Source organism: Biomphalaria glabrata, chromosome 1 (assembly GCF_947242115.1).
Source record: "Biomphalaria glabrata chromosome 1, xgBioGlab47.1, whole genome shotgun sequence".
Classification (NCBI taxonomy): domain Eukaryota; kingdom Metazoa; phylum Mollusca; class Gastropoda; family Planorbidae; genus Biomphalaria; species Biomphalaria glabrata.
In genome coordinates this window covers 73,505,922-73,523,381 of record NC_074711.1, presented here as the reverse complement: position 1 = coordinate 73,523,381, position 17,460 = coordinate 73,505,922, and the positions used below count along the sequence as shown (strand labels likewise).

Here is a 17,460-nt window from a genome sequence, read left to right as displayed (position 1 = left end):
TGCTTTTTTTAATTAAAAAAAAATACATTTCACTACATTTTGTAATTTTTTAGTACGGTATTAAACCATCTATAAATTAGATAACTAGAGTATAATATGACAATAATACATCGGCGTGGCAGCTGTTATAGGCCCTATAGTGCTTATAGGCCTATAGATATCAAGGTCTAAAAGGGGTAGGCTACTTTACTTTGCTATAGTGCGGCAGCTCCATTTGAGTCTCTCAAAAAAAAAAATACAACTAAAAGAATTTGTTATCCAAAAAAATAAAGGGTTATTTATTGCTAATACAATAGGAATACTTTTATACGCAGGTATGTTCGTAGAAATGAATCCTATACTTGTAACTTACCTGTTATACATCTTTAAAAGACGTTACTTCGACTCTATATATCGACGACATGCATAAGTAAACATCGACTTATTACTTTTATTGAGACTCTCTGCGAAAGTAATTTACAAATGGCTATATTATATTGTATTAAACTTTATTTGGATGAAAAAAAAAAGAAGTTTATTTATTGAACAAAATGTATGAACTATTTATTAACTACTACTAGATTTATTTCCCTCAAATTGAATAGTTTCAATCAAATAAAAAGAACGTTAAACATGAGCATTTGGACACATTTGTCCTAGCATATGGAACGAGGAATGTACCTTTATCTTTGTGTCTTTCTGATTATTTTATTAGATTTTGTCTTTGTATTTGAAGATTATTGTTCAGTGTTTTAATTGCTGCTACAATTGTTTAAATCTCTAAAAGCAACGCACTTTTACACGTGCACTTTCGACTGTGGCCAATGGTAAAAACGTCATGATCATGAAGGCATGAGGGATACATTCTAAACAAAAAATATTTTTCAAAATGTAAGATATTGACTAATGCAGGGTTCCTCTAAATAAAAAATAAATATCAATATGGTTTTATTCATTGTAAGCGTTTATTTGATGAATCTATTTTAAACGTAGCGAGATGACAATGCTAGCAAACATCATTCCTTTCTCTCTCTCTCTCTCAAAAAAAAATAAATATATATATATATATCATGGGCGTAGCCAGGGGGGGGGTTCTTGGGGTTCAAACCCCCCCCCCCCGAAATGAAATCTCCCCCCCGCAGGGGGGGGGGGAACCGAATTAAGTGACTGATTTTTGCTTTCATTTTGTTTAATTTAGGTGAGATTTTAATACTAAATCATCACTTACCACAGCACAGCCGAAGCAGTTTTCAGTTAAAAACCCTCTACCAGGGGGTTTTGAGTTTAAATCCCCCTACCAGGGGGATCTGAGATTTAAAAAAACCCTATCAGGGGGTTTTGAGATCCCTCTACCAGGGGGCTTTGAGTTTAAAACCCCCTACATGGGGTTTTGAATTTTAAACCCCCTACCAGAGGTTTTTGCAGTTAAATCCCCCTCTTCTATAAAACAATACAAAAAAAAAGGAAACAACAATCCCTAAATTCCAACAGCACAGTTGAGGAAGATTTTGATTTTAAAACCCCCTCCAAAATTTACGATAAACCCCATCTTCAAAATAAAAAAAGCAAATTACACACTCAAAATTCTATGAGCGTATATAGCCAAAGGGGTTTTGAGTTTCAACCCCCTTCCCCTCCAGTTGGGGTTTGAAGCTAAAAAGTACCTCTTCAATATAAAAAAAAAAGCAAATTACACACTATAAAATCTATGAGCGTAGCCAAAGGGGTTTTGAGTGTAAATCCCCCTCCTCCAGATGGCTTTTTCTTTAAAGTTTAAAACCCCTCCAGATGGTTTTGAGTTTAAAATTCCCCTACAGAGCGTTTAGAGTTGAAAACCTCTCTCTTCAATATTATTTTAAAGCAAACTATAGTCACCAAATTCTATGATCGTAGCTAAATGGGGTTTTGAATTAAAAACAAAACAAAAAAAAACTCAAGAGATTTCTTAGTTTAAAACCCCTCAACACATGATTTGACGAAAAAAACTTTCCTTTTCGATATAAAATCTAAAGCGAAATACAGGCATGTAATTCCAAGAGCGTAGTCAAGAAAGGTTACAAATTTCTACCAGTGGCTTGGGCTCATTAATAAAGTGTGAATAGTCTTCTGCCGAAATAGAAAATCATTAAATGTATCTCAACAAAGATGGCTAAGACAGATTTTAGGAGTCAGTCATAGAGATCGGGTCTAAATCAAAGAAATCATATGCCGAACTGGGAGTCGAATCCTTAGTAAGGTTGTGACAGAGCGTCGCATGAGGTTTTGCGGGACATGTTCTCACACAAAATGAATTACGCAAAATAAGAGTTGCGGAAACAGCTTGCCGAAAAATGCGCCGAACGGCGCGAGAGGGTCTAAGTCAGTAAGAATAGCACATTAGGTTTTTAAAATAAAACTATTTAATAGCAAGATAATGCACTGTAGATACCTCAGAATATGCATTTTGTTGGCTTTCAATACCAGAAATAGTGCCCGGCGGCGGGGCTTCGCCCCGCGCTGGGGGAGCTCTCGAACTCCCCCAGACCCTCTTGCTAGCAAGGTCGGGGAGTCTACAATGAACAATAAACGTCTTCCGAAAGGGTCAGATATAATAAAGATTAATTATGTACACACACACACACACACACATATATATATATATATATATATATATATATATATATATATATATATATATATATATATATATATATATATATATATATATATATATATATATATATATATATATATATATATATAAATTTTCCGCGGGGGGGGGGGGGGGGTCGGAGGGGGGGGGGGATTCTCCCCCCCAAAACCCTCCCCGAAAAAAAATCCTGGCTACGCCCATGATATATATATATATATATATATATATATATATATATATATATATATATTTAGGCGTACTCTAGATCTAGACTAGAGCTATCTTCTTGACGCTATTGGGATTAGTTGTTGGTTTTTTTTTTTTAATTTAGCCAGAGTCTAAAGGGAAGTGACGTAAGGCATGTATTTTTTTTAAGTTCACTTAGACTCTTAGAGGAAAAGAAAGAAAATACAGAAAGTCCTTTTTTGTGTTACATCTATTTGTACTTTGTCCGCCGATGGTCGGTTTAGATTTTCTTTCGCCGTCTGCGTCTGTCCTCGGCGGCAGATTTTTTTTTTAATCTCAAATGTGTATTTCGCGGCCTTTGTAAGTGACCTCCAGCTGTCTCGTTCTGAAGCCGCCTGCAATGTGGCAAAATTTGTAGGTCGTAACTGGGGATGCGTAGTCACGGGAAATACTGCAATCCTCATTAATCTTCGGACTCGAAAGCAAGCCTTATTAATATAACTTATTATTATTATTTGTTCTTGATATATAGAATACGGCTTTTGGGGAAATACCTAAAATTAAATACAAAGGTTTGATAGAAAGCTTGCGGTTTTTCGTGAGTTGCGGTGGTTATAAGCTGCAAATCTGACCCCCCCCCCCCCCCCCAAAAAAAAAAAAAAAAAAAAAAACGTGTCTTATTATAGTGAGCGCTTAGGAGGTAAAAGAAACCTGTGTACGAAATGTCATGCGAATCTGTATGACAGTTTGTGCAGTGGCGTAGCATCCATGGCGCAAAGGGGTTCAATGAAACTGGGCCCACGACCTGTTGGGGCCTACATCCTGAGGCGTACCAGCCATGGGGCTAAGGGGTTCATTGAGCATGGGCCAATCTTTCGTGTCCAGTATGGGCCCACATGAGCTCTAGTAAAATATTAATTGCTGTTTTTTAAAAGCCGACTTAAACAATAGAATCTAAAAAGGTACAATATTTCCATTGGAAGTCTTTTGGTAAATATACCGATCATGGGCGTAGCCAGGATTTTTTTTCGGGGAGGGTTTTGGGGGGGGGGACGCGAAAAAAATTATATATATATGTGTGTGTGTGTGTGTACATAATTAATCTTTATTACATTCTGACCCTTTCGGAAGACGTTTATTGTTTATTGTAGACTCCCTGCCCTTGCTAGCAAGGGGGTCTGGGGGAGTTCGCAGCGCTCCCCCAGCGCGGGGCGAAGCCCCGCCGCCGAGCACTATTTCTGGTATTGAAAGCCAACAAAATGCATATTCTGAGGTATCTACAGTGCATTATCTTGCTATTAAAAAGTTTTATTTAAAAAAACTAATGTGCTATTCTTACTGACTTAGACCCTCTCGCGCCGTTCGACGCATTTTCCGGCAAGCTGTTTCCGCAACTCTTATTTTGCGTAATTCATTTTGTCGGAAAACATGTCCCGCAAAACCTCATGCGACGCTCTGTCACAACCTTACTAAGGATTCGACTCCCAGTTCGGCATATGATTTCTTTGATTTAGACCCGATCTCTATGACTGACTCCTAAAATCTGTCTTAGCCATCTTTGTTGAGACATTTAATGATTTTCAATTTCGGCAGAAGACTATTCACACTTAATTAATGGCGCCCAATCCACTGGTAGAAATTTGTAACCTTTCTTGACTACGCTCTTGGAATTACATGCCTGTATTTCGCTTTAGATTTTATATCGACAAGGAAAGTTTTTTCGTCAAATCATCTGTTGAGGGGTTTTAAACTAAGAAATCTCTGGAGTTTTTTTTTGTTTTCTTTTTAATTCAAAACCCCATTTAGCTATGATCATAGAATTTGGTGACTGTAGTTTGCTTTAAAATAATATTGAAGAGAGAGGTTTTCAACTCTAAACGCTCTGTAGGGGAATTTTAAACTCAAAACCATCTGGAGGGGTTTTAAACTGTAAAGAAAAAGCCATCTGGAGGAGGGGGATTTAAACTCAAAACCCCTTTGGCTACGCTCATAGATTTTATAGTGTGTAATTTGCTTTTTTTTATATTGAAGAGGTACTTTTTAGCTTCAAACCCCAACTGGAAGGGGGAGGGGGGTTAAACTCAAAACCCCTTTGGCTACGCTCATAGAATTTTGAGTGTGTAATTTGCTTTTTTTATATTGAAGATGGGGTTATCGTAAATTTTGGATGGGGTTTTAAAATCAAAATCTTCCTCAACTGTGCTGTTGGAATTTGGGGATTGTTGTTTGCATTTTTTTTTGTTTTGTTTTATAGAAGAGGGGGATTTAACTGCAATAACCTCTGGTAGTGGGTTTAAAATTCAAAACCCCCTGTAGGGGCTTTTAGACTCAAAGCCCCCTGGTAGAGGGATTTGTATCTCAAAACCCCCTGATAGGGGTTTTTAAAATCTCAAAACCCCCTGGTAGGGGGATTTAAACTCAAAACCCCCTGGTAGAGGGTTTTTAACTCAAAACTGCCTCGGCTGTGCTGTGGTAAGTGATGATTTAGTATTAAAATCTCACCTAAAATAAATAAAATGAAAGCAAAAATCAGTGACTTTATTCCGTCCCCCCCCCCCCGCAGGGGGGGGATTTCATTTCGGGGGGGGGGGGGGGTTTGAACCCCAAGAACCCCCCCCTGGCTACGCCCATGATACCGATACCTGATGTGTATATCGGTATGCCCTGTACCAGACTTCTCAATTTATTTATATCTCTTATTGGAAGAAAGGGGGGGGGGCACACCAAGATATTCTTGAACCCGAGACCACGGAAATATTGCTACGCAACTGCATGAGTTGATGAGGTCTCTTGGTCATGCAGTAAGGGATAATTAAAAATGATATAATAGTTTACTGCCTAGGATTTAGACCTAGTGGCTCATCTAATAAATTGCAAGTCAAGTTTTTAAAAACGTACACTTTTTCCCTTCCTTTTAAGGATTTGTTCTCCTTTTTATGTCTTACTTTGGGAGTGCAGGCATCTGGTTGCCTGGTTAAGTAGTGTTAATCGATTTGGGTCGTCGTCTCGATTAACCCGGGTTCGAACCCTAATGCGGCCAATTCTGAAACAACATATACAAAACATGTAAAACAAACAAAGAAACTCCCTCAATGCTTGCCCTCTATATAGACATATCCTGGTCTTTTTCTCCCAACTGTTGGTGTCGATCTTAAAGGGCTTCACACCGATCGCGCTTATATGCATACAGTCCATCTGCCCTCTATTGGATTACAGCAGTGTTGGGCAACTTGTATTCAATTGAGGGCTGCATTAAAAAATGTGGACGTCGGGGTGTTGCTTCAGTGTGGTTAGTTCTGCGCATTACGACGGTTCGGTTCGGAGTCAAGACACATCGCGGAGTACGAGACTAAGTCAAGATCTACAATCAAGTTCGGTACAACGAACCCAGTCAGAATTAGAGTTCTAATTACAGAGAGATGTAGTTTGATACGGCGGTAGGCCTACTATTATCAACAGTGAAGCCTTTGTACAGTCAGAGTTACATTTTGGTACCGTATTGGCTGTGATTTATTTGGATATTAAATGGTTTCGTTATTTTGGATCCCTGAGTTGTCATGTTCTTTGAGTTGGTAGTGTCGTGTGATGCAGTTTGCAGGGAACCTGAATAGTGATATATATATATATATGTACCTACATCTTTAAAAAATACGAAAGATAACAATGTATTATGTCTTCTAATTTACATTTATACTGTATTTCTTTTTTTTTTTACACTCCCAATAGAGGAATTAAAACAGTTAGCAATATCTAGCATTAATTTTACTAATATTTTAAAAATTATATACATATAATCTGTGAGCACACCTAATGCTTGTAGGAGTTCGCAGGCCCCATAAAATGCTTCGGCGGGACGCATGTGGCCCGTGGATCATAATTTGCCCACCCCTGCTTTACAGCATGTTTTGTTACAATCTTGCGTATATCATAATCCTATACAGCCTAAGATCACATGTAGTAGAGTCACTATTGCGGAACAGGCATGTTTGCGGAACAGCTCGTCGAAATTAGTTTAAATCTACTTTATTTTGAAATTTTCTGCTAAATTACTATAACGGTACTACTGCGCATAGTCCATTTTTCTATATTTCCAATATGCGGGTTTTCCTTTCACATCAGAAGATTAATTTAGACTCCAGGTTGAAAGGTGTGGATTCGTCCATTATTTTTCACGTACCACGAGGACGGCATAGGTCAGGGCTTTTAAAAAAATGATAATGACCCATCGCTTGCACGAGAACCTAATTTTCTGTTTATAAATAGATGTGGAAAAACGTCATTTCATAGCCATCTACCAGGAATTGAATTTAAACAAAAATTGGGAGGTGTTTACCCAGTTTTTACCTTTTTAAAGATAGTCAAGTCACAATTGTGTAACACTATATAGATCATAAACCTGCGCATTTAGCTTAAAATTTACATAGTGATTTAGATTATCGGAATTTTAAAATTAGTTTGTACTAGTATAGGCCTCATTGAAAGGCTTTGTCCTCCCTATCTAATAAAATATGTGCCGACATTTTTACCATGTTCCGCAATTTTGACTTCTTAAAAAGTCCTGTTCGTAATTGTGACTGACCATATCACAGTCGATTTGAATGTAAAATTTAAATGTGTTGCATAACTAAACAATGCATCTATTTTTATCAGAAAATGGATGGGCAATGCCTAGATCAGTGATGCCCAAAATACGGCCCGCGGGCCATATCCGGCCCGCGACGTGGTTCAATCCGGCCCGTCGAGAAGTCGGCACAAAGCGTAGAAACACCCCCCTCCAAAGAAAAACTACGCTAAGGCCCTCACATCTTCTCTGATGGATTGGTCAATGACCTTTAAATTTTGTGCGTTTATGAAATGGACTCTGAATGTAGAATCTAAGAATCTAACAGGAAGAGTGTAACGTACTCATTTTACTTTTTTTGTGTGTGGATATTAAGTAGAGATGGGAATCGAACCCAACTTTTAAAGTTCGGGTTCGGTTCGGTTCGGTCAAATTTAAGTTCGAGTTCGGTTCGGTTCGATGACGAGTATAGTTCGGGTTCGGTTCGGTCACGTCTAAAGTTCGGGTTCGGCTCGGTTCGATGTTATAAAATTATGTAATAGCAAAATTAAGTTATAAGGTTTAATACAATTTATCAGATAAAACACTTTAAGTTTAATTTTTACATAAAACAAATACTTTGCAACATATAATAGGCCTATGGGCAATATTTTTTCCAAAATAATGTTGCCTACATACATTTTAAGCAATGTAAAAATTTCTTAATGGAGATAGAATTGAAGATGCGGCAGGTTTTTGCTCAAGTCGGCAAGTGGTTTAATTCTGGGCAAGACTCGGCGCTAAGCGTATTCTAACCTTTTTCTCTTAGTAAGAAGAGATATTTTTTTAAAGGCTAATATCGATGTGCTTTCTTTCAGAACGCACAATTCATCATAATAAAAAAACAAATATTCTTCGTGTAAAGACGTCTCTATCGAGGATTTTTTTTTCACACATAAGTCGTCACTATAATAAATTGCAATATACGGTAGAAATTCGACTATTCTGAGACAAAAAATGCAGAAGAATCTCAATAGCGGAGATGTTTTAAAATGTTTTCTTCAAAACGTTTTGACCCATATTGTGCATACGCGCCTCGCAAAAAGCAATCTACAGTTGACAAGGTCTTATTAGAAGATAAAATGACATCTCCTACTTAATATATTTTAATTTTTAAACATATAACTATACTAATATTCAGATAAGTTACACTGAAAATAAAACTTTTTTTTTCTATGCCCCCTCTCCTTGTTAGTTGGTCGTTGGTTTGTCGCTTACGAACAGCTAGTACAATTGAACCAATATAGGCGTTTTATATTTTTACCGGTAAGGATAGTATAGAGGGACTTCTTATGGTCCGTCAGTTACGCTGGGTAGGGCACGTATCCCGTATGGGAGACGAACGTATGCCAAAGACAGTCATTTTTTTTTTGTGAGCTAAAAGGTGGCCGCCATAACAAAGGCGCCTCACGGAAACGCTTCAAAGACCAGCTTAGGCGTCAACTTTGCTTAGCTGACATAGAAGAGAGCACCTGGTTGCATGCGGCCTTAGAACGAGTCAGTTGCAGTTCACTCCCGAAGGCCGCGGGATACACATTTGAGACCAAAAGAAAATCCGCTGCCGAGGACAAACGCAGACGCGAAAAGAAAAACTAAATGGACCACCTGCGGACAGTGGTTATGCTTGCTCTGGATGTGGCAAAATATATAGGTCACATCTGGGACTGCGCAGCCATGGGAAAAACTGCATTCCTCACTAATCTTCGGACTCGAAGACAAGCCTTATAATAACATATAAACTTAATAAACTTTAAAATAAAGTTCTTATGTGAACAACTCAATATAGCCTAACTGTTATTACAATATTCACATATTTAACTTTTGATAGAGATGTAATATTAATGAAATATACTGATATTTAAACGAAATCTAGGTCTCAAGATTGTCTGCCGTTTCACATTTGCATTACGCTAATTTCATCATACTCAATGCATAAACACAAATCAGTCGCTTAACCTCTTCTTATCGCCACCAGACACCACACACACACTCTATGACACCCCTTTTTGTCAGGAAGTTGCGTCTCCCCATCCCCCAATTCAAAGTACTCGCCATCCCCACCCACGGGGGAGGACCCAAAGTTTGAGAAACGCTGCATTAAAAATACTGATGATCAATGATGCAAAACAAAATAATAGTAAAAATATTCAGTGGCGTTGCTAGGAATTTTTCATCATTTGGGAGCCCGGGAGGGGCTGGACCTCTTTGGGGGCCCCTGCATTTTGCGTAATATTGAATATTGTAAAAAACACTCATTTGAGGCCCCCCTCAAGTGGGGGCCCGGGGAGATTTTCCATTTCCCCCCCTCCCTCACCCTTGCTACGCCACTGATAATATTCCAATATGGAATACTTCACAAATTTGTAAAAATAAATCACTTAATAGAAGATAATTAAAATTTATTTTAAACTAGAACACAAATGAACTTATTGTAGATTTATATCTACACTCTCTAATTGGCCAAAACTATTCTTTTCTCAACTAACAGCCATCTCAAATAAAAGTGACAATATTTTAATGTTGACTTTGTACTTACTAGGAACTAGAGTCTAGATCTAGATCTAATTAGAGGGCGCCTATTCAACTCAAAACCAATATTGCAAACAGCCCGCGAAAATTCAAGGCCAGGGGGGAGCCGGCACATACGGAAAAACCTATGGGAACCCCAGCGCGCCGCTTTTTTTTTCTTTTTAAAGTTTTCAAAATACCCCCCCCCCCCTCCCAAGTTTTCAAAGTATAATGGAATCAATAGAATTTAAATAAAATATTTAAGTAATTTTTATTTTTTTTAAACCAAAAATTAAAAAAAAGGATGTACAAATTGCAAAATTAGTTCGGTTAAGATAAGGAGGGTTCGTTCGGTTCGGTTCGTACCAAGCAGTTTCAAAGTTCGGGTTCGGTTCGGTTCGGTCATAAGTGAGGTTCGAGTTCGGTTCGTTCGGTTCGGGTTCGGTTCGTTTCCCATCTCTAATATTAAGCCAACATATTTTATTTGTAAAGAATGTGTGGATGTTAAAAAACAACAACATACAAACGGCTTTATAAAAAAGAATCTGACGACTTTCTTGGTTTGAGTCGCGAATAAAAGATTGTTAAATTTTTTAAAGCCTAGATGGTGGGGGTTGATGGGAATATTAACCAAATAGGGTTTATTTTGAATTTAAAAAACCATTTCATTTGATTTAATTGTCATTGTAAATTAGCTTTCAATTTAGATTTAGACATAAATTAGGCATTGTAAACCTTAAACTAGATTTAGACTAGACCCCTTTAAAAACTAAAATCAACAACAGTCATCATGAAATTGCTCTGGCTATTTATCCTAATAATTACTAAATACATACTAGCTGAACACAGAACCAGATCTACCTTAGTCAACACTAAACTTAAAAAAGAAACAACAGTCATAATCAATCATCACACTTTAGATCAAAGCAACTTAAAAAATAACCTAACATACACATCCATAACACTAAAGAAGATTACCCATCACAAATGGAAGTTCTCAATCAGACACAGCAGAAATAAATACCTATCACTGTTAATATTAATAGCAGGAGATGTAGAGTCAAATCCAGGGCCTAGATCTAAAGATAGATGCAACATCTGCAAAAAAGTATGCACCATGAAACAGAAAGCCATTCAATGTGACACCTGCGATGAATGGTACCATGCATCATGTCTCCATATGAATACACCTGTGTATTATGCCTTAGGCAACAAAGATGCATCATGGCACTGTGTACCGTGTGGATTACCTCAGTTTACATCAGGACTGTTTGATTCCTTTGATGCAGACACTTCTAACCCATACAACATCCTAAACACCATCCCAAACCAAACTCACCAACCACTAGCCAGATCCACTCCTGTTAAACCTAAATCTACTAAAATTAATACAACAGCCTCACTAAACAAACCTACTAAAGAAGTAACACCAAAATACCTTAAAACCTTAGTAATAAATTTTCAAAGCATTAGGAACAAAACAGCAGACTTAGAAATTTTATTAGAATGTGAGAAACCAGACATAATTGCAGGCACAGAAACTTGGCTATATCCTGAAATTTATAATGCAGAAATTTTCAATAGTAATTATGAAATTTTTAGAAAAGATAGGGCTGATAATCATGGAGGAGTTCTTTTAGCAATAAAAAACACTCTTATAGCAGAAGAAATTACCTTACCTAACTCAAAAAATATAGAATCAACATTTTGTAAAATTAATACCACCTCAACATCCCTAATAATAGGCAGCATTTACAGACCACCAAATTCTAGTTTAGAATACATGCAGGAACTATGTAATCAGATTACGACACTTAAAGAGACAAATAAAAATGCAGTTTTTTGGATTATGGGTGATTTCAACCTACCTGATATAAATTGGAAAACACTAACCATAGATAAACACCAAAACCTTAAGGACATAAATGAGCTTTTCATAGAAACTTTACACAACCTAAGTTTAGATCAAATCATTAAAAAGCCAACTAGATTAAACAACACATTAGATCTCTTCTTAACCAACAGACCTGGATTAGTAGTTGATTATGATATTATCCCTGGTCTATCAGACCATGAGATCATAAAAATACACAGTCAGATAAAAGCAGTAGCCAATACAAAACCCAAAAGAAAAATCTTACTCTGGAATAAATGTAACCTAACACAACTACACCAAGCTGCATTAAACTTTCAACAAACATTCTTATTAGAAAAAGACATTAACCAACCAGTCGAAGACCTCTGGAATTTCATTAAAAACCATCTTAAAAGCATTATAGAAAATCAAATACCAACTAAATACACATCAAACAAAATAAATAAATGCTGGTTTAATAATAGACTAAAGAAGCTTTGTAAACAGAAGGAAAACCTATATAGAAAATTTAAAGAAACTAATGCAGAAAGAGTTTACAAAAAGTATATAAAAATTAAACACTTAACCCAAAAAGTAAGCAGACAGCTGCAGAGTGAATACATAAACAATGTAATATCTAAAGACAACAACAAAAACCTATGGTCATACATTAAGTCTAAGAAAATGGAAACAACAGGCGTAGCGCCATTAAAAGATGAACATAACATAATACATAATGATAATGAAACTAAAGCAAACATTCTAAACAAATACTTTGCATCAGCATTCTCAGCCCCAGGAGACAAAGACATATTACTGAATTTGAACCAAGTAGACAACATAGAAGATATAGTAGTACAAGAAAATGGAATTCAAAAACTATTAGCCAACACCAAACCAAATAAAGCTTCTGGACCTGATGGTATTCCAGCTAGATTACTCAAAGAACTAAGTAATGAGCTAGCCCCAGTGTTCAAAATACTCTTTCAGGCTTCACTTAACCAGGGTACCAAAGGACTGGAAAGAAGCTAATGTCACCCCCCTATTTAAAAAAGGAGAAAAATCTGACCCAGGAAACTACAGACCAGTATCACTTACCAGCATCACATGTAAAATCCTAGAACACATAATATGTAGCAACATCATAAACCACTTAGACAAACATAATGTCCTCACACCATACCAGAGAACAAACTGTAATAATAAATGGCTCTAAATCAACACCGATAACAGTAAACTCAGGTGTACCTCAAGGAACAGTCTTGGGTCCACTACTATTTTTAATTTACATAAATGATTTACCAAATTGCATTACTTCAGGAACAAAAGTCAGATTATTTGCAGACGATTGCATAATATATAGAACAATAAAAACAACACAAGACACAGATATTTTACAAAGAGAATTAGATGAATTACAGAAATGGGAATCAAATTGGAGCATGTCTTTCCACCCAGAAAAATGTCAGTTGTTAAGAGTAACAAAAAAACTAAAACAAATTAATTCCACTTATCTTATTCATGGCAAACCAGTAACACAGACTAAAAACGCAAAATACCTAGGTGTTATAATAAATGAAAAACTGTCATGGAATCCACATATTGATGAAACTACAAAAAAATCAAACAAAGCATTAGGATTTATTAAAAGAAATTTCTATAAATCAAATAAGAACATAAAACTAAAATGTTATTTAACCTTGGTTAGGCCAATAATAGAATATGCATCCTCTGTTTGGGACCCCTCAACTCAAGAAAACATTAAGAAACTAGAACAGACACAAAATAGAGCAGTGCGATTCATAACAAATGAATATTCACATTTGACTAGAGTAACACCTTTAGTAAAATCACTAAATTTAGAAAGCCTTCAGGACAGAAGGCTCAAAAGTAAAGTAGCAATAATACATAAAACACTGAACCATAATCTTCAAATACAAAAACAAAATTTAATAAAATACTCTGAAAGACACAAAGATAAAGGCACATTCCTCGTCCCATATGCTAGGACAAATTTGTACAAATACTCCTTCTTCCCTAGTGCTATTAGAGCATGGAATGGGTTGCCTGAGCTAGCCAGGTAAACCAGTGACTTGGCAGAATTTAAGTCATTGGTTAATATGCATGACTAAATGCATGACGCGTAGGACGTAATCATCTTCTTTTTTGAAGTAACGTCTGTATTATATAAGATAAGAAGATAATAGCGACTAGAAAATGAGTCGGTTGTAAAGCTGGCTACAATGCTGTTCATAGATCTATTTGAAGTAGAGGAATGAAGCCATTTTCTGACAACTTCAAATATCTCATTAATTAGTGTATTAGATCCACGGATTTGTAATAAAATAATTTCAGGTCAATGTCGATTCTTTTTTTTTGTACCTTTTCGTTCATGTGGCCCGTGATATGAATGTCGGAAATGAAAATGGCCCGCAAGTCGAATTAGGTTGGGCATCACTGATCTAGATATTAGAGCTATATTTTTTTTTAAATAAAAGAGTGCTATTATTCTAAAAAAAGCTATGTTTTTTTTTTAGGAACAAAATATGTGTGCTATTTCTTTTGTTAAAACCTAGAATAACATAGAACTAGTTTTCGCGGACTACAAAGCGAAAACGAAAGTAGGGTTAGTAGAGTGACGATGATTTCCTATAGGCTAAGTCTAATCATCTAATGAGACTAATGGCTATATAGATCTAGATATAGTTTAGATCTATTTGAGTTTATGAAAAAAAGGTTTTTGTTTTAATTAAAATCCTTAACTTTTGGTCTCCACAGGTTGCCACGTCAAAGGTCAGTGTAGACTACGTGAGTACGTCTGACTACGTGTAGACAAAGTAACTTGAAAGTAGTTTAAGTAGACTGAGACTCTACGGTCTAGGCCTAGGGTGACTAGAGTTTAGCTAATAGTTAAATAGTAATACTAATAGATCTATCATCTAGAATTTAGAATAGTTTAATAGTAATGTCTAATAGTCTAGTACTAGTAATACTAATAGTTACTAATAGTACTAATAGTCTGCTGAGTACTAAACTAAGAGTCTTAGTCTAAGTCCTAAGTTACTAACTAGCTGTAGTCAGTGTAGTGTAACTACTAAACTAGCCTGCCTAGGCTACTATTGCCTAAGTTACTAAGTAAAAGTTGATATTGATTTAGATTCTAAGGCTCAGGCCCCTACTTCTACCTACATCTAGAATATTCTAGAATCTAAATCTTATATATATAGACTAGTCAATATATAGATCTAGATTCTAGATCTATAGCAGGGGTGGACTGGCTATATGGGGAAACGAGCAAATGCCCGGTGGGCCGGTACCCCCCCCCCCCTGAAAGTATATGACATGCCATTTGTGGGCCGGTTTATATAGTAATGCCCGGGCCGATTTTGATACCCAGTCCGCCCCTGATCTATAGTCTTAGAATATAATGTATATAATATACTTAGTCATTTGTATAGGTATAGTATAGTTATAGTATATATTATAATATATATATAGAGATCTAGTATTTATATAGATAACGAACTGTCTCTTATTCATAACTTATGTAAGTCCTAAGTTAATAAAATAATTGGTATGGCAATTTTGCCTGATTTATTTGTACAATTACATAGATCTAGCCTACTACTCACTGACGAGTGGCGCCTCTAGGGTAGGTGTCACCCTGTGCGCTAAGCTTTGGGTGTCACCCTCCCCCCGGAAAAAAAAAATCTAGAAAAAAACAACAACTATTATTTATTTCGTTCCTTTTTTCTTTTTTTTTAACAATAAAACGGTGAGCTAATTAATTAATTGGTTACACCTGGAAATGGTTTTCGATCCTATTTCATAAAGTTCTTTTTTTAAAAATATTTTATCAATAGTTACTAAATATATATTACATACATGTAAAATTATTGAATTAAGAAATATTGATTTCAACATATTTTTATAGAGATTATATAAGAGCTCCTTACGCAAAACGTTTTTAATTATACTAGTGTCTCTCAGCTGCTTCCGAAAAGGATGGTTGCCTGGTCATGCAGTTTGCGTGCTAGACTGTTGTTAGGATTTACCAATGGTCCCGGGTTCAAACCCTGCCTGCTCCCATCTCCTGTTGTCCTGCGGGAGGTTCGGTCTAGGAAGTAAATTATCCTCAACTCTAAAGGAACATCCGAAAATGTAAAACAAAACATTTTACAAACAGCACAATTCAAGCACTAAACAGGTTCACGTCCTGCAAAACATTGTTGAGCAAACCCTGGAATACCAACAAAGAATGTTGATCAGTTTTGTAGATTTAAAAAAAAGTTTAATAGCATCCATCTGAATCACTCTGGAAAATAGCAAGAGAATAAGTCATCTAGCAACAATTTGTCCAGATTCAGCGACATGTCTAAAGCAAATCAAGCTGTGGAATTCTTCAACATCGAGACGGATATGACATTAGGGTGTATCTTGTCCCCATTTCGCTTTCTTGTAGCCATCGACAATGTCATAAAAACATATTAAACATACTGCATTTGGGTTCCCATGGCATAAACCAAACTGAGTTTGATTTTGCAGAAGACATTGCATTACTTTGAAATACAATTAAATGTATACACACGAGATGACATATAAAGACGATTTCAAAGTTATGTAGGTTACCCAGTACCCCCATCAATTCTGATCATACAGATCTTTAACAAATGGTAAAGTTAACCTATTTAGGCAGTGTTATTTCAAGTGATGGAGATGGGTATCATGTTTTTGCATGTCGGATTGGAAAGCAGGAGCCGTCTTTCAAAAAGTACGGCCTATCTCAACAAACAAATCAATTAGCATAACCCTCATCTACTTAATACAATCATTGTCCTAACGACTAACTATACTTCGAGACTTGAAAGGTTGAAAAGAGGCTGAGCAGTGACAGCTGAGAAGGATCCTACAATAACATATCGAGATAATGTTACTTATAGAGAAATCTTTTCCCGCTCATGGAAGTGGCGACTGAACGTCGATTGACATTTGTGAGACATCATTAGACAAGACGAAACACGTTTACCAAAGTCAGTCTTATCATGAATGCTCAAAAGAGGAATGCAAAAACATGACCGTCGACGTCTATCATGGTGTCACACTTTTTTAGAAGTCCTGAATTTCGTGGGCACCAGCTGGTAAGTGGCTGTGAAAGTTGCCTTGGAATGATTTCTGTGGAGAGAGCTTGCAGCCATATGCATCAAATGGTGCGAGAGGGGGCCACTCATTTGGTCCAATAAGACGTTTGATGGAGTGCCTTAAGCTTATTTAGAGTTGTCCAGGGTGAAGCCTTGAGCGGCAAGCATTTTTCTACATTTCTGAGCTCCTGGCGTCTTGAATGCCTTATGTAAATATTTCTTATACTAGGAAGATTACAAGTAAAATTAAATTAAGAAAGTTTGGGACATGTTGATACTAAACTGTGAGAGACATTCAGGTAGTAATTTTATTTTTAAAAGTTGCATTTTGGATAAGTGTATTTTTTCCGCTTGTGTGCCGCCCCCTGGTGGGTGTCACCCAGTGCGGCCTGCACCCCCCCCTAGTGACGCCACTGTCAGTGACTACTTTGTCTTTTCTCAGTCCAATCAAGTCCAATGTAATATAGATATAGATCAGTGTTTCCCAAACAAAGCATTTTTTCCCAGATATATCGATTATAATAGATCTTTCTATATTTATTTATTGGTAAACTGAATTCTA

At 36.5% G+C, this 17,460-nt stretch overlaps 1 protein-coding gene across 4 annotated transcripts in view; it reads left to right on the top strand.

The window, feature by feature from the left end:
• The first annotated feature begins 14,299 nt into the window (after nt 1-14,299).
• The window catches only part of LOC106074717 (focadhesin-like), a 256,547-nt gene continuing 253,386 nt past the window's right edge, over nt 14,300-17,460 (top strand). The window contains exons 1-2 of one of the 4 annotated variants that reach the window (XM_056013337.1): nt 14,300-14,386; nt 14,539-14,553. The gene's annotated coding sequence lies outside the window, so the exon portion shown is untranslated. Of the gene's footprint in view, nt 14,387-14,467; nt 14,497-14,538; nt 14,569-17,460 lie in introns of those variants that run through there. The other 3 variants (XM_056013354.1, XM_056013344.1, XM_056013364.1) reach the window with 3 other exon arrangements.